The sequence below is a fragment of the Cebus imitator genome, unplaced genomic scaffold (genome assembly GCF_001604975.1).
Source record: "Cebus imitator isolate Cc_AM_T3 unplaced genomic scaffold, Cebus_imitator-1.0 Scaffold83, whole genome shotgun sequence".
NCBI lineage: Eukaryota > Metazoa > Chordata > Mammalia > Primates > Cebidae > Cebus > Cebus imitator.
In genome coordinates this window covers 2,489,689-2,508,202 of record NW_016107398.1, presented here as the reverse complement: position 1 = coordinate 2,508,202, position 18,514 = coordinate 2,489,689, and the positions used below count along the sequence as shown (strand labels likewise).

Sequence of the window (18,514 nt, the reverse complement as noted above, 5' to 3'; positions counted from 1 at the left end):
CTAATTTGCAGAAATGAATAGCAGATGGGTTACATTAGTCTGCTGATAGTGAGGATAGTTATTTTATGCTCAAAAGTAATCAATATCTTTCCTATTAAACTGCAGTATGTTAATGAATGTTTACATTTTGTGGCGCTTCTTTACGAAAGAGAATTTTTTACTTACTGTAATAGTCTATAATAAAATGTAATGAACATCACTTTCCCCTACCAGGTAATTACCCCAGAATCCATTTAAACAAAAGTAGTATTTGCAGAGAAATATCCACAAAGGAAGGAAAAAATAAATGGAATAGTAGTTGTCCCATTTGCTGTCTGGTGTTTGGTTTATAACATTTGGCACATCTTGATATCTACATAATAGTAGTTTTAAAGCTGTAAATAATATTTTACAGAGGTCACACCATAGTTATTTAAGTTCAGGGGTTTATTTCCCTGAGCACTAAGTAGCTATGAATGAATTATGTTTAGTCTGATCTGCCACAGAAGGGCCATAAACCTCCAAGTCATAGCAAACCGTGGAATATTACTTCAATACGTCAGGAAAAATGTACATGTAAAAGAATAATGCATGATAAGGGAAAGGTATTTTTATTTTTTTAAGTAATATATGTTACTGGGCAGGAGCTATAAAATTTTGTTATGTTAAACTTTCCTCTGATTCTGGAAAACAAGTTAAGACATGGCTTTGCATTGTCTGCCCTCGGCCTGTAAAGCAGGCTGTGGAACCAGATGAAGTGCCCAGGAAAGGGAGTCTGGCCCTCAGTAAGAAACAGTTTCTCCTCCCTGCACCTCCGATAGTTGAAAACAAAGAAAAGTTCCAAGATCACAAGAGATGAATTTACAAACTTTTGTTACTACTAGCATTCTTTTCCAGTGACTCGCAAGCGTTTTTGTAGATACTCCAAAGCAATGGTACCGATCATTTTTAACCTTAAGATGCAATTCACTGTAAACATGAAATCTATGGGCTGGGCGCGGTGGCTCATGCCTGTAATCCCAGCACTTTGGGAGGCCAAGGAGGGTGGATCACCTGAGGTAAGATGATCAAGACCAGCCTGGCCAACATGGTGAAACCCCATCTTTACTAAAAATACAAAAATTATCTGGGTGTGGTGGCGCATGCCTGTAGTCCCAGCTACTCAGGAGGCTGAGGCAGGAGAATTGCTTGAACCCATGAAGTGGAGGTTGCAGTGAGCTGAGACTGCGCCACTGCACTCTAGTCTGGTTAACAAAGACTCCGTCTCAAAAAAAAAAAAAAAAAAAAAGAGAAAGAAATCTACTTAAAATCCTATTGAGCACATATAGTGTACCAGACATCACACTGAGTGATTTCCCTTGGTTTTCTCATGTCATCTTTAATATCTCATGTCATCTTCAGAAACAGAGGTTTGGAGAGAGAAAGAAACTGGTCCAGTGTTATGCAGCTGGTTGGGGACAGACAGGATTCCAGCTGAGGGCAATGTGACTTCAGAAGCTCCCTGGCTATTCAAAGTCAGCAGTGACAACACAAATCGCTGCCATTTGTTGAGCACTCTCCAGGCAATGTTCTAAGTGCTTTGCCTATCACATTGTATTCCTTACCACAATCCTATGAAGTAGGTGCAAACATTAACTGCATTTCGCAGATGAGGAAGCCAAGTTCAGAGAGGTTAAATAACTAGCCTAAGGCAGCACAAGTAGTAAGGAGAGCCAGAATTCAAACCAGGTTGGCCGACTGAGAGGCTCAGTAAAGGACTCAACTTCTCATCCTCTAATTTTCTTTCAGATTTCACGCAAATAATGATTAATTATGAATGTTAAGACTAAATCTGTGAACAAGAATATTCAAGACAGTCCTGAAAAAGAACGGGAGTTGAAGGTGTCAGGAGGTGGAGGGGGATTTCACTTGACCTACCAGAAGTGAAGACTTACTGGAAAGCTTTAGTGACTTGGACAGGGTGATTTTAGTGTAGGGTAGACAAGTAGACCAATGGAACAGAATAGAGACAATTTAGGAGAGTGGTTACCCCTGGGAGAGAAGGGATGAATGGCGGCAGGGAGGGCAAACAGGTGTATCAAAGTACTGGTGGGTACACCGGTGTCCATCTTGCTATTATTCCTTAAGTTGTATATATTTTGTATGCACTCTTTAGCACTGACAAAATACCAACAGTCTGGGCAATTTACTCCGTGCTGATGAAAAGGTTGGCAGGGAGTCTAAGGTTACACCTTCATGACACCTTTACTTGTCTGTGTTTATGTTTTTGAGACAGTCTTGCTCTGCCACCCAGGCTGGAGTGCAGTGCTGCAATCACAGCTCACTGCAGCCTTGACCTCCTGGGCCCAAGTGATCCTCCCACCCCAGCCTCCTGAGCAGCATGAACTACAGGCACATGCCATCACATCCAGCTAATTTTTAAGTTTTTTTGTAGAGACAGGGTCTTGCTATGTGGGCCCCACTAGCCTCCATCTCCTGGGCTTACGAAGTCCTTCCACCTCAATCGCCCTGTGTGCTGGAATTACAGGTGTGAGCCATCGCATCATGACACCTTTAGAGTCTACTTTTTTCTGTGTCACATCAGTGCTTCTATAGCCTCAAGTAACCGCAAGGTTAGAATAATTCCTAAGAATCTGGGACCTCATTAAGAAACTTGGATAATTTTTAAATTTGTTTTCTTTAAGTTGAAAATCAAAAATGTCATTAGGTGGACTACTGCCCAATTCACTTCATTTTAATGGGAATTTCAAAAGAACACAGGCACCCCTGCAGGTAAGCCCCCTTGGAATTTCTGTGAGTCTAGACATTGTATCAAGGAAGCAAAACTCTGGCTGGTGCTGGCATGGAGAGATGGCTTTTGTATTACAGGATACTCCTCATAGCACCCAAGCTGTAACATCGCCTCATTGTCTTTCTTTTTTCTTTTTAAAAAATTTCTGTGGAGACAGGGGTCTCACTTTATTGGCCAAGCTGGTCTCGAACCCCTGCCCTCAAGTGATCCTCCCACCTTGGCTTCCCAAAATGCTGCGATTACAGGTGTGAGCCACTGCAGCCAGCCTCATTGTCTTCCATCAGAGCCGAAAGCGGGAGGCCATGCAATCTAAGTAAAAATTAACCCCAAGACAGAAATCTTGGGAAGGGAATAAGTAGCATTTTAGCCACATTTCCTCAAATTTACTACCAAAGGTAACCTCAGCAGCCAAACAGTGGGCTCAGTGCCAGCCCCTTGCATGTCATTAAGAGTCTTGCATTTTTCCTGCGCTGTAAACCCAGGGACTGGGGAAGGAGGTTTTACAGAACTGAGAAAAGGATTCAACTCTGCCATCTGGCCCCCTGAAGTCACCTCACCGTGGCCTCGCTGCCCCTGCCAAGGCCTGTGGCCAGAGCCTGACTGCAGCGGCACGGAACGCAGTGTACGATTTCTCAGGTTGATGCCTGTCCAATCTGCAATGAGAATCCCGTTTCTAAAGGTGTACACTACTGCCCTCCGCTGGTCATAGACAGAATCACCAGCATTTAATTGCCTTTGGGCCTAATGCAAATAGCAGCCAAAAAAAAAAAAAAAAATCTGCTCTTAGGTGATTGTGTATGTCCATGTGAAATAGAAAATTAAAGCTCCTCAGAAAAGCAAATACCAGGTGTTGTCACTTATAAGTGAAAGCTAAAGGATGAGAACACATGGACACACAGAGACTGGGCCCTACCAGAGGGTGGAGGGTGGGAGGAGAGAGAGGATCAGGAAAAATAACTAATGGATCGTAGGCTTAATACCTGGTGATGAAATAATCTGTACAACAAACCCCCATGATGCAAGTTTACCTACATAACAAATCCGCACGAGTACCCCTGAACGTAAAAGTTAAATAAAAATAAATATATTAATTAAAGTTCCTGAGAGTGAACACAGTATGGATGTTTATAAATTTTATAATTCTGTGACTTTCTATACATTCCAATTAACTGATAAAAACATATTTAATTTTTATTCCAATAATATTTTCTTCAATATAATTCTAGTGGTTACTATAAGTTTCCTTTTTTTCTCTAAAAAACCTTTTTCATAAATGTGTTAGTTTTACAACTATGTAATAAAGAAAAAATTACTGGCTCTAATGTTGGAAAAGTGCACGTCATTGACTTTGTCATAAGCATAGGCACAAAAAACAGAAAAGACTGCCACTTTTCTTCTTTTCACCAAATGGCTTTGCCAAATAGGAGGAATATGTCTTTTTATATTTGAAACTACATTTTTCTTTGTAAGTGGAAGACTGATAAATATCGGCAGATGGCTTTCCCAGGAACTATATGAAATTGACTCACAGCTTAATGGACTGACAGATACACTTACAATAGTTACTTCTTTCTGAAGCAGAAAGCCTCCAGAGTCTTTCTAGAAGCAAAATTAAGTATGCCAAGTTAGGATCCTATGAATTGCTTATACCGAAACAGTCATTTAATCTAAGCAAAAAGCTTTAGGCAGGAATGATTTAAACTTTTCATACTTTTCTGAGGTTGATATTGAACCTAAGAAATATAAATTTTTGTAAACTATTTTAAAATAAATAGTGTAAATGAATCTGATACCATGCTTCAATACAAAAACGAATATTTCTTCCATTCTAAGCTGCACTTCCCCCCCCCACCCAACATTTTAACATTTCTAAAATCAGGATGTATCACAAAGTCTTGCCTTCTCACAATCCATGACATTTTACAATTGCTGGCTCTTAGACAGACTCACTGTCAGCCAGGCAATGGTCAGGATGTAGTTGTCATTGTGCTGTATTACCATATTTTGGAGCAAAACACTGCATTATGTACAATAATATAGGCATTGACGATTCTGTCTCTAAGAGATTCTGAAGAGTTGGACTCTGAACATGAAGGAATTTTAGGAAAATATTCGCCAAAATAAACCTTAGTTTATTTTAAATATATTTTTCTTTTCTCATATCTGCAGAAGCATGATATGAGAAAAATCTACCTAAACAAATATAAAAGAACCCTTTCAATAAGGATAAAGTACAAAAAATTAAATGTAAAAAATTAGGTGATATTTTAATTGGCAGTATTTTTTTTCTTACTGGTACATAAAGTAATGGTGCATCTTACAATTGTTGACATCTTAAATTCAATAAATTATACAGTATAACAACAGAACAGTGGAAAAAATGCTTTTGAATTCAAAACCAGATGACATAAGATGGCATTAACTGAAAAGGCATAGTCACTCAATTACCACTGCCTGCGCTATCAATCCATTCTGGGAAGAGAACGGAATTTTTAAAATGCTCGCACTCCTCTGATGTAAACGAATACTAAAAGAATAAAACAATGTGCCAGATGACAACATGGATCAGCTCCTCAGCCTTCAGCATCTCACTATAATTACTGGATTCAGTCCAACAAACCTTCAGGATCACAAGAAGGGTAGGTGAGGGGCTCAGAGATCAAAGCCGACATGTAGCTCATCTGAAGCCCATGTAATATACCTCACTGGAAGGATGCACTTGGGGATAGAGTGTCAGAAGAGTGAGAATATTAAAGACTCTTTCTCAGTCCCTGAGGTCTCCTTGGACCGGGAAGCTTTGCTGGATAGGCATACATCACGGCTCTGAGCATTACATCTTGCTGTGCTTTCTCAATCTGAATTGTATGTGAGCGTGCGAAGTTGATGACCATATATAAATCACAGCTATTTCTGTTGACAGGAAATAAAGTTAGACTATCAGACATACTCAGAGCCAATATCTGCTTTCATGTTTTTCAAAGTTATAGGGAAAAGATGTCTTCCATTATTGTGAACGTTTTGTCAGAGTGAAGACTGAGCCAGTTCTGCAGCCCCCAGGTCCTTTTCTCCGCCAAGAATGGAAACCATGCTATGATAAAACATTGCCAAAGGAGAGCTCCAAATAAAAGCCTTCCAGTCTATTTAGACTTGGCGTGGTTGAAGACTCCCTTCAACCCCACCCTCTGCCACCCCACCCAAGGAATGAAGTTTTTGCTTTTCCTTCAAAAACTGTGTTTCTTGTTCCCCATCGCCCATCCCCATCTTCTCATCTCCCTCCCTGGGCTGTTTCAGCAAAGCTCGGGGAATCAGATTTTTTTTTTTTTTTTTTTAGTGTACACAGATTCTTAGGGCCTACACAGAGTTTTAGGGCCTCTATTAGCATAAAATATACACGAATAAGTGTAATAGCAGGCATATAGATGAACCAGGCATATAAAGCCATTTCTGGTTACACATTCTTATGAGACAATTCCTCTCCTGATCCTTCATAAAAGAAGTTTCCCTCTGTCTTTGTTCAAGATCCATGTTTCAGTGCTGAGTCAAGCCACTGATTCAGAGGCTCACGAATGCTTTTCCTATGTCTCTCTGCTATGCACTTTACTTTTTATGTAACTTCAGAAGTTCCTTGCTTTCAAAAATGTTCTTACCTTCTTGATTTATGCAGCTTCAGGGGCTGTCCATCACTGCATACCTTCTGGACCTACAATGTTTTGCTTGTTTGTTTGTGTTTGGAGATGGAGTCTCACTCTGTTGCCCAGGCTAGAATGCAGTGGCACAATCTCAGCTCACTGCAACCTTTGCCTCCCAGGTTCAAGTGATCCTCCTGCATCAGCCTCCTGAGTAGCTGGGACTATAGGCATGCACCACTACAATAGGCCAATTTTTATATTTTTAGTAGAGACAGGGTTTCACCATGTTGGTCAGGTCGAACCCGTGACCTCAAGTGATCCACCCACCTCAGCTTCCCAAAGTGCTGGGATTACAGGCATGAGCCACTGCACATGCCAAGGACCTATAATTTTTTCTAAAAGCTTCAGTAGTTTCTTTCTCCCTTTTGGAGAATCCCTTTTCACATTCTTGCAGGTGATCTCAGCTCACTGCCACCTCCACCTCCCAGGTTCAAGTGATTCTCCTGCCTCAACCTTCCAAATAGCTAGGATTACAGGTGCACACCACGATGCTCAGCTAATTTTTGTATTTTTAGTAGAGATGGGATTTTGCTATGTTGGCTAGGCTGGTCTCGAACTCCTGACCTCAAGTGATCCTCCTGCCTCATCCTTCTAGAGTGCTTAGGTTACAGGTATGAGCCACTGTACCTGGCCAGGGGCTCTCATTTGGAGCTCTCTCCATATCTTATTCTCCTAGCCCAGTCTCACCCTAAGCAAACATTAGCACTATACACTAATGTAGCAACATTTCAGTTTTATGTTTTCAAGGCCAGACTAAAATGACTCTCAATTCAAAGGTGATTTGAGGTAGGGCTTACTAAAGGTGCTCTTAGTGGCAAAGGGGTGAGAGACAAGCACTGGCTTGGGAGGTGGTGATCCTGGGTTTTCTGCCAATACCCTAAGTATGTGACCTGGAAAAGTCATTTAATGTTCTGTGCTTCCTCTATGAAGTGAGAGTTTTGGGTTTTGTTTTTTGAGACAAGGTTGTGCTCTGTCACACAGGCTGGAGTACAATGGCATGATCTTGGCTCACTGCAGCTTCCACCGCCCAGACTCAAGCGATCCTTCCACCACAGCTTCCCAAGTAACTGGGACTACAGGTGTGCACCACCATGCACGGCTAATTTTTGTATTTTTTGTAGAAACAGGGTTTCCATATGTTGCCCAAGCTGGTCTTGAACTCCTGGGTTCCACAGCCACCCACCTTAGGTTCCCAAAGTGCTGGGATTACAGACACGAGCCACCGCACCTGCCTGGGATGGTTTCTTGAGGAGAAATGCAATTGTCAGAATTGCAAGGGTTCATAACAGAGGATAGCTCTGTTATTTTCTACTGAGAATTTGAAAAAGCTTATGCTGAGGATTGTTTTGGATTTGGTTCCTTCCAATGTCAACTTCTAACCTTTAAAAAAAAAAATTTAATGACATGCTTATGCCAGTCCCTAACACGTGGTAGGAAAGGTACTCTGGGTGTTTGTAGTGATCTTAAACATCTTCCTACTTCAGTCCCAGCCCAACACACCATTCCCCATCCGTCCTTACCCTCCTCCTAACAGCACAGACTCTTCTAAAAAACAATCTCAGACTGCATCATGGACCACAGTAGCCAAAATCCAAGGAATTCAAGCCTCTCTGTTTCACTGCCAAGCACTATCCCAAGAAGGTCACTGATCTTTGAAATCAGCAAGCCCTTAAACCTGCTGAAGGGGTCAAAAGAGTTAAAAGATTCCAGATGGGGCCAGAGTAGCCTCTCCAATTTCTTCTGCCTGTATTGTTCATTCAGGGTGACCTGTACAGGTCACTAAATCTCTATGTGCTTTCAACTCCCCATTTATAAAATTTGCCTGATATTGATTTCTCAGATATTTAGAGATAGTTGAATTGAGGTTACTACGAAGAGCAAATTCCCTAGCTGATTTTCGTGTTACTAGTAGTGAAGGCCCTAGGCACAATTTGACAATCAGAAAGCGGCAATGAACGAGAAATTGCTGAAACTGGCCACATCAGACTTTCTGAGCTCTGGAAACTTGCTGACCAATTAAACCTGCACATTCGCATTGGACAACATCTAGTTTATAAAGGCAAATATTTAATTAGTGGGACCCTAGGACTGGCAATGCTACTTCCAACCCATGTAACAAGATACCCTAAGCTTGAAAAGCAAACCCTGTAAACTTAAACTACTGTAAAATTATAAAGTTTAACACAAAAATGGAAAATCTTTAAATAGCCGTTTTGTGCAATGTTCTTAACAGACAAGACTGACACACAATGGAACTGTGTAACTGCTAGCAGCAGGCACTCCAGGAAGATAAAATAAACTGGCTTTATGGACCCGAGGAATTGATTTTTAATGAGATTCTGCTTGGCTGTAATGGCATCCTAAGAGGGTGATCCAGTTTCCATGGTCTCTGGTATACAGTTATAAGGTGCAGAACAAGGACTCAGTTAAACAATGTCCGTGCATTTGCCCTTTTAGCATATGAGATTAAATAAAAGAAGGATGTTGTTCTAAGACAATCTCCAGAAAGTATGTGCGCGCACACACACACACACACACACACATACACATACACACACACACACACCCCCCTCTGCCTTCAGATGCTTTTTCTTAGACATTACCTGCTTTTATATTCTAAATTTTAGAGGACTTGACCCTTGAAGTTATAGGCATGTGTCCACATTTCTCTCTCAAGGTATAACAGCCCATAAGTTATTAGATGAACTTGGCTGATTATTTTGTATTCCATTACCTGGAGACATTTATGCTTATATATACATATGTACAGCAATGGATATAGATCCATAGAGGTATGGATAGAGATACGGCTACAGATAAGTGGAAATATAGAGTTGAGAAGGCAGTGTAGAATATTGGTTAAGAGCTTCGGCTTTGAATCTTGCCTCTGCCCCTTCCTAGCTGTGTGTCCTTAGGTATATTAACCAACTTCTCTGAGCCTCAACTTTATATTCCATAAATATGAATAGTAATATCAATTTTACAGGGTTGTAGTAAAGACTAAATGACACAGAAACACACAGTAATATAGATGAATCTTAGCAATGTAATATTAAAGGAAAAAATAAATCTCCAAAGATTATATATAGCACATTTTTTCATAAAGTTAAAGCTAAACAACATTGAAATCTGTATGTTTATGAGTTCATACAGCAGCAATAGAATCATATGCAAAAACAGAAAAAGAATGATAAACACAAGGTCCAGAGTGATGATACTTTGAATGAGAGGGCATGAGGGAGAATGGGAGGCAGAGAGGAGCAAATAGGGAGATAACCAGTTATAGTCAAGGTGCTGGTTTGTGATGGAGCGGTGGGCTTGTGAACCCATATAATGAATAAAAGTAAGTAGTCATCTAATTAAAACTAGCAAACTAGCCACAAATGGACCAATGATGAGAACATGTCATGAACCAAGGAGTATGGTGAATCCAATCCTGTGTACTGGAAGGTCAAAGAAAAAGAAGATTAAATGAGATAGTGTATATTAAAGTGATTAGTACAATGTTTGGCCCTTAGTAAGCACTCAAGAAAATCTTAGGTAGATGGCTAGGTATTTCTACATATATTCATATATATTCTCATCTTTAATTAATTTGGCTTTCCCTAGCATCTTCCACTTCCCCCCATTTTCCCTATTTCCTCATTTTTTTTTCTGTTGCATCATCTGGGTTTTGAAAAATCCTTAGCTTTTCCATTTTTAAAAACCTTGAGACATAATTTACATACAATGCTATGTACAGATCTTAGGTGTTCAGCTCCATGCATTTTGTCCGCTGTATTCACAAACATAACCATAATTCAAAACAAGATACAGACTATTCCCATCACCCCAAAAAGTTTTTTTGCGCCCCTTCCCACTCAATTATCCACTTGTCAAAGGCAACTTCTTTCTGACATCTCTCACTGTAGATTAATTTTACCCATTTGTAGACTTCATATAAATGAATCATACTGCTTGTATTCTTTTGTATCCAGCTTCCTTTGATCAGCACAATGCTTTTGAGATTCTCCACCATGTTGTGCATCAGTGGTTCATTCCGTTTTATTGCTGAGTAGCGTTCTGTTGTATGAATATACAAGTTGGTTATTCTTCCTTTCTACTGTGGATGGGTGTCTGGGCTGTTTGGAGCTATTATGAGTAATGCTGCTCTGAATATTCTTAAATGATTATTTCTGCGGAGGTATATTTTGATTTCTCTCAGGTACTGCCTAGGCCTGGAATTGCTAAGTTGTAGGGTAGATGCCTGTTTGTCTTTATGAGAAACTGCCAGTTTTCCAAAGGGGTTGAATCATTCCAAATCCTTAATTCTGTGACTTCTAACCCCACACCAGCAAGAATCCTTTTGTGTCAGGTCCATGTCTTTTACCAATTCTAAAAGGATTCCTAGGCCAAGAAAAATAATTTTTTTAAAAAAATATGGATGTAAATGGCAACAGACGAATTTAGATTTGTCTGATGGTAGAATGCGCCAAGTCAGAACAGCAAGAGAGCCCTTCCCTGCTGATTCAGACCTTGAAATGAATCACATTTAAGAATACGACTTGGGTAAAGTGTGAGCCCAGATCACTGTTCTCCAGCTGAGTGGATGTCCCTTTCTGCTCTTGGCCTCAACCGCCACACCAAATAATCTTTTTGGGAATGGGTGGGTGACCAATGGTAGGGACATTAATTGCCTTCCATTGGCTGGTTGATTTGGCTATAAAGAGAAATGCCTGCCCAATTCCCAGAGAGCTTACATCTGTTTTTCATACAGCTCAGCCACCCATGCTGCTTCAACTATCCCCTACTGCTGGCCAGGCCACCACTTTATTGATTTTTTCCCTTGCCCTTTTAAAAAGATGAAAGTTCCTAAAAGCTTTTTGCATGTGCATGTGTGTGTTGGTGACGGCAATGGTTTAGTTTAGCAAACTAAGCAGCAGCCAGGTGAGTCATCCCTGGGTTTGTTGGTTGGTTTGGGTTTTTTGTTGGTGGTGCTGGTGGTGTTGTTTTTAGCATTGATTAGGATTGTGCACCCCCAGTGGTGGAGCTGACAGGAGCATAATAATTAGAATGTGCTGACAACAACTTAAAGATAATTAGTTGACAATGAGTTGAGACCTCATGAACCCCTTTAACACCTCAAGGTTTGTGATTAAAATGAAATACTTGGGATCCCTTAAAGCACATCTTGTCTTCCTACCAGAAGTTGTTTAGGTACGGCCAGAATACTTGATATTTCTTTGATATGTCTTTCATTTCATGTTTCCTGATTATCCACAAAGGCTAGCATTATTTCTGTAGAAATCAATAGATTAAAGGATTTGTGGCTTTATTCACAAACCTATTATTTTGATTCTTTCCCCAACAGTCATCTTCCACCCTCATCCAGCCTTTTAACTAAGTAATGTTCAAACTTTTTTTTTTTTTGAGACGGAGTCTTGCTCTGACACCACGCTGGAGTGAAGTGTGGCACAATCCCAGCTCACTGCAACCTCCACGCCTCTGGGTTCAGGCGATTCTCCTGCCTCAGCCTCCTGAGTAGCTGGGATTACAGGTGCGCGCCACCATGCCCAGCTAATTTTTTTGTATTTTTAGTAGAGACGGGGTTTCATCATGCTGACCAGGATGATCTCGATCTCTTGACCTCATGATCCACCCGCCTTGGCCTCTCAAAATGCTGGGATTATAGGCGTGAGCCACCGCGCCCAGCCAGTCAGGATGGTCTTGATCTCTTGACCTCATGATCCGCCCGCCTCAGCCTTCCAAAGTGTCACATCTTTTTTAAATAAAAAAGTCATCCTTTTGTTCTTATAGATTACGTGGATTGTTAAAGTTAATTGATTTACTGAAATTATTCCAACTGAAAGTTTAATGGCTACAAAATGCCACCATGAGAATTAACAGGTGTGCATATGTTTAGATGAACCTGGGATATTTCAGAAATCTGCTAGCCACGGCATCCAATAAACATACGATAGTTTTTATTCCTCTTATGGGCCCTCAATAAATGTTTAATAGATAGATAAATTGATGCTGAGATTCCATGATCTTCTAGAATTTATTCAGTTTTACTCTGCCTCCAAAATAGACTCAATTTGAACCCACAGAGGTAAAACGTAGTGGTTATGTCCTTTGTTGCTAAATGTTTCTTATGAGAGTAGTTTCAGTGCTTCCGGGACAATGCAACTATACTACATATTTAACTTCAAATATCAAACAACATTCTAATATTTCAGAAGGGTGGAAATTAGCTCCATTTTTATTGTAAAACATTAATCACCTGTAAAGCTAGAACCTTAATATCAGTTGTATTATTTAGACATGTAATCAGTTATGCCATTTAGATATTGCAACCATTTATTTGACATGGAAGTTTCGTATTAATGAGGTCAAATTCATTCACTTCCAGGACACTGGTCCTTAATTTTTCTGGGTCACAGACCCATTTGGGGATATGGTGAAATCTGTGAACCCTCAAGTCCAGATAAAGGCTTGGTGACTTACATACCAAATTTATTGGATTTCTGGGGATTGATGGATTCCAGATTAATATTCTCACATCATCTGTAACAGAGATGATTTTCATCTTTCAGACATATTGGTTACTAACCAGCAAAACAAATGAGGAGAAAATGGAACAATTGTGAACAGATCATATTCAAATTGGAACTAGGATTTGAGTGAACCACAAGAGATAGAAATCCATGCAGGGAAAAAAATGCCATGTTATAAAATAAAAGGTCAAGTGTGCAGTGGAGATTTATTGAAAAGATTAATTGACCAGAGCTCTAGGCTAGTGTTTCTCACAGCATAATCTGTATGACTGCTTCAACAGATTTAGCAGAGATGCTTGTTTAAAATACTTATTCCTAGGTCCCACCTCAGCAGACTAAATGGACATCTCCTTTGATGGGAGCTGAGCACCTGAATTTTAGTTCAACAAGATCTCCAGGTGATTCTTATGTGCAGTCAGGTTTGAGAATCTGTCTCTTCCCCTCTTATGCTTAACATGACCTCTTTTGCAAAGCACTTTGTTTATATTAGTATTGTTAGTCAGTCAATGTGAATGAAGATCTTCCATAAACACCCAGAAAATGCTTTGGATAACTCCAATTTGGGTAGTGAGTGTCATCAGAGAGCCCTCTGGAAAGCAGCTGCAAACAATTGTCACTCCGCTCCACTTACCATCAGAGGAAGGCCACTTTAGATCGGCCCATCACATTGTTTCATTTTTTGGTACTTAGTCATTTGTTACAATAAAAATTAAGTTACAGGAAAGGAACACTCTGACAGGATAATGGACTCCCACTCAGAAAAAACCAGCCTGCCTCCAATTCATCACGGCATTTATAGTGCATTAGGAGACATCACAGTGACAACATCGTTCCTTTGGGGCAGGAAGAAAAAACAGATTGAGTGGGAAAGAGGGAATTTACTTCGTGAACTTGGCAAATGTAAAATAAAAATAGAATCCAGGGGTGGTTTAAATTGCCATGTTCAGCAAAGGTTGAAGAAAGAGCTAACAATCACTGAGACTAACATTCCAATATATTAAAAAATTAGCTTCTTTCACCTTGCATCACATGAGTAGTTTGTGGGTTAAAACGAAATGGTTGCCTGAGCAATACCAGAGAGGCATGGAGAAAATGGGCAGTGTTAAGGCAATTTAAAATGATTAAAGCCCACAAAATATTTTGCAAATATAAAGTCCTGGAGGGAACTTTAATAACAATATTTGTCCAATAGACTGGGCCAAAGATATCTATATTGTCTGGGCATTTTAATTGGAGGATTGAAGTATAATTATAAAATCATAAAAAAATCTATGTCAGTGTTCTCATAAAAGTAAAAATGGGTATTTGATGTTGGAAAGTAGTGTTTTGAAACATAGGAGCTGAAGGAATGTGGTGCTGGGTGGGTATGTCTGCCAATTTAGGCCCAGGAACTTATTAACTTCATAGTATTTTTACTATTACACCCTATATCATGTTAAGTCTGGGAAAGACATAAAAGTGGGTACCAGACAACTTTGTATAATGAACGTAATGTCTTAATTTTGTGATTTTTAAGGTCACTCTTTTTTAAAACTATACTTTTTATTAAAATAACATTATTTCATAGATCCTGGATACTTTGTTTTTTGGTCCAGGTTTCCCCTTAATAAAATATATAATTCACTTAAGAGTCTCTTTGAACAAAAGCCTGTGTGGTCTCATTTTCTTTCCCTGTCAATCTGTGTTATTTCCAGGGTGAAAGGTAATTTTGACCATAAACATGGTTTCCATCACACATTTCTAATTTTAACCTATTTGTCTCAGTTTGATTTACATTGGGGTCTAGAGCAAATTAACTATTGTGAGTTTTTATTGAAAATTAATTAGGTGGCTAAAGTGCCCATGGCAGAATCTCTGCCAGTACATTTCTCTCTCGGTTGCCAGCCTCCTCCAGTTAAAACACCTAGCAACGAAAAAAAAAAAATCCATAAAATGAATGATATAATTACTTCCAGAGTGGAACTCAATCTCTTTGAAATCAGATGCTGTCTTCTGGTGCTGAAGTGCCATGCTATAGCAAGCATTTTATGGTATCAGGGGATTTTTCTGGGAGAGAAGCATGCTTTTTCTAGCTGAATCACCTCACATGACTTAACGAAAGATGTCCTTGTGGCACTAAATGTAGCAGCATCTATGATCTGATTCCTAAGTCAAGACAAGGAGAGAAGTGAAGCTAGGTTTACAATACTATAAGGAGAAAAATAAGCTACCCAGGTTGGGAAATAGACTCCGTGAATGTGTGTGTGGGGGTGTGTGTGTGAGAGAGAGAGAAAGAGAGACAGGGAGAGGGAGAGAGAGAGAGAGAGAGAGAGAGAGAGAGAGAGAGATGGGGGGGAGAGAGAGAGAGAGATCTTATACTTGGGAAAAGGCAGGATGTAAATGTGATTTATTGTAAATAGTTCTACAACATTAAAATGAGTTTTTATTTTCTATGTATGCTGCTTCAAAGAAGAGCTCTGTGGGCTCATAAAAATGCAGAGAACAAATAGGGGCCTCTAAGTCCAATTTATATGCCATGCCCACTGTGCACTGAGACACATATAATCTATAAAATGTCAGCTTCAAAGTTCCACTGAGATCGGTGTTAACCCTGACCTCTGACCTCACCGCCTCTGGCTGGGCCTGCGTGCTTTCTTTACCAGCTGTTTTAGATAAATGTGTTCCATTTTTAAGAGATTGTCTCAGCATTTTTTTTTTTACATGAATAGTGGTAATATTATTAACTCTCACTGGAGAAACCACCTTTCCTAAGAGGGCTTTACAGAAGAACCAATCATTTCATGCTCCATGCAGAGAGTAGTGGATTAATAAATATGTCATTGTACTGAAAATATTTAAACAACACTGGGAGAAAGGAGCAAGGCACACAACAAAAGGAAAGCATATTAGTAGTGTTTCCTGTCAAAATACACAAAGGAAGCACTTTATTCGGACCATTTTCTCCATAAAGAGACATGGCAGGCCAAGATAAACACAGTGAAGGAATCTGGTTTATCCAACTTTGGAGATTGGAGACCATCAGCTCAACCAAAGCTATGAGACCAAAGCCAGGTTTTCTCTCCTGAGGCTGCTAAGTGGAACCATTGACAGAGGCAAGTGGATAGATTTGGAGGATCAATACTGCACTGTTAAGTGGTAGATATGGTTTCTTTCATGATCAAGTGAACCAATTCACATACTAGGATCAATAAGTAAAAAATTCAGAGCAACAAATACAATTTTAAAATAGAGGATTTACCCAGCCAAGACAATAAACAATGGTTTCAGCCAAAGTCTGGGGATATTTTTATATTTCAACCAAACAAAGACAATCCTGAATTAATGTTTACTGAGGTCTTCCTGGGTGCAAGGTAGTTCTTGATGCAGAGCGAGTTTAAGGATAGAAAAAATATAATTTCTACTAACCCAAAGAATTAATTTTTCAGTATCAAAAAGCCAGTACAATTTTGCATAGACAAGCATTGTCTTCAGGAAGAACAAGAACAGATGGCACCAAAGCTGTAGCAGAACATAGCCCGCATGCGGTGGGCTTCACTGACGGTGCTGTGCTCAGAAGTCACCTCTGGGGAATGCAGGTTAGCAACTGGAAAATGGAATGCTATTCTACTTGCTAAGGGAGGTCATGACAGGAGACAAAGGAAGAAAAGGATACCAAATAGAAATAGACCATCTTTTTGTATGGTTCATTTGGGAGCCAATTTAATGCATTCCTGGTCAGCTTTTACTCGGTCTTGGTATTTTTCATCTCTAGTGGTGAGGCAGAAATTCTGGCTGGTACCCATTTTGACAAGTAATGGAATTGTGATTTGCGATATGCTAAAAATTTAAATCAAGGAGTAAAAACATAAAACCCTGAAATTGTCACAACCCCTTCAAAGTGCAAATGCATTTGAAATAGAATCCCAGACTCTCGCCACTAAACTTTATGCATTAGGACAGTTTAGAATCCTTTCATGTGTAGACTGACATCATTTAGAGTGAACAACCCACAATTAGAATTTTTTAACATTAAAAAGTCCTTTCAAATAAATAAGACTGCCTTAAACCACTAGAGACATCACTTTGAAAGGGTATATATGTTCACTCTAGGATATCATATTATTAGGAAATTTGGCACTCCCAAATGTGTTACCCAAAATTATTAAGTCTAGACCAGGTGAGAAGACTGTTTTTGAAACTAATCCTGCAGCATTGTCCCTTTTAAGTGGCTGCTTTCATGAACCAGCCAGTATTTATATATTATTATAAAGATAATACCCCTACTCACCTCATAAGGCTGTTTTGAGAATTAATTAATGTTTGCCAAGTACTTTGAGCTCTGTAGATGAAAGGTGGGGTGGAAATGCTAAGTATTGTTATTATTTTAATCTGTATTTGAACCTGCCTCTTATAAGACTGTCTTTTTTTTAAGATAATAATCTCTTCTTTGGACAGAAAAAGGAAAAACTGCCTCATCCACATTTGGACCCCTGTGAGGAAGACAGGTGTGATTATTAGGATTTGGCCTAAAGAATAGATTGAAGTAGAAGACATACTTCAAAAGAACATGTTCCCAATCTCAAGACCTCTCTGGGGAGTCTCACAAGTGTCAAATTCATCCCGTGATCCCTGCTGAGATATGGCCAAATGCAAAGGCCAGGACCAGCTGGGTGTTTACATGGCATATAAATAACGACACAAACCCGGTCAATTAACCTCTTTGCTGCTTGGTTTAAGTGAGGTCCACAACCTGCCTACTGAAGAGAAAGAAACTCCCTCAATCCTGCCAAGAGGTTAAAGGTCAACGTTGAGAAACTGGTTTGGTCAAACCAGTAGGCTAAACTGGTTTGAGAGGAATTGAATTTGCTGTTCTGGGTTCACAACTCCAGCCCTAATCCTGATCAGTGCAGCAAGAAGGGCTGCCATAATCTTGAAGGGTCCATTTGAGAGACTGTGGGACTGGAGTGAGGATGGAGCCAAGCAGCTCTCCCAAGCAGGGGATGTCATCTTGGTTCGCGGACCTGCATCAGCACCCTTCCTGGCACCTGGCAGGCAGCAGTACAGAGCTGGTGAAGGAGGAATGAAGGAGGACGCCGTGTTGCCCCGATGATGGTTCAGGGGTGACAGTCTACACCAAAAGGACCAGATTCTCCCTACAAAAGAGGTTTGGAATTCCCTGGAGATGTCTGACCATGTCCGTTGGAAGAAATATTCAAACAGCCAGAGAAATCTTAACATTAACTTGCTTTTATTCTTGCCCCAAATTAAAGGTTTGCCTACCAAAAACTTTCCTCTCAAAAACTGACATCTGTGATTGCCAATCTTTTAGTATGTTTTTGTTTTTGTTTTTTTAAACAGGGTCTGTCACCCAGGCTGGAGTGCAGTGGTGCAATCACCACTCACTACAGCCTCTACCTCCCGAGCTCAAGTGATTCTCCTGTCTCAGCCTCCCGAGTAGCTGGGACTGGAGGCTCACACCACCACATCCGGCTACTTTTTTTTTTTTTTTTTAGTAGAGATAACGTTTTGCCATGTTGACC

General features: G+C 39.9%; 1 long non-coding RNA gene across 1 annotated transcript in view; it reads left to right on the top strand.

Annotated features, from left to right (window-relative positions):
- The first annotated feature begins 17,819 nt into the window (after positions 1 to 17,819).
- LOC119472043 overlaps positions 17,820 to 18,514 on the top strand; it is a 3,106-nt gene continuing 2,411 nt past the window's right edge. The window contains exon 1 of the long non-coding RNA XR_005201147.1: positions 17,820 to 18,138. This is a non-coding gene — a long non-coding RNA (uncharacterized LOC119472043). The remainder of the gene's footprint in view (positions 18,139 to 18,514) is intronic.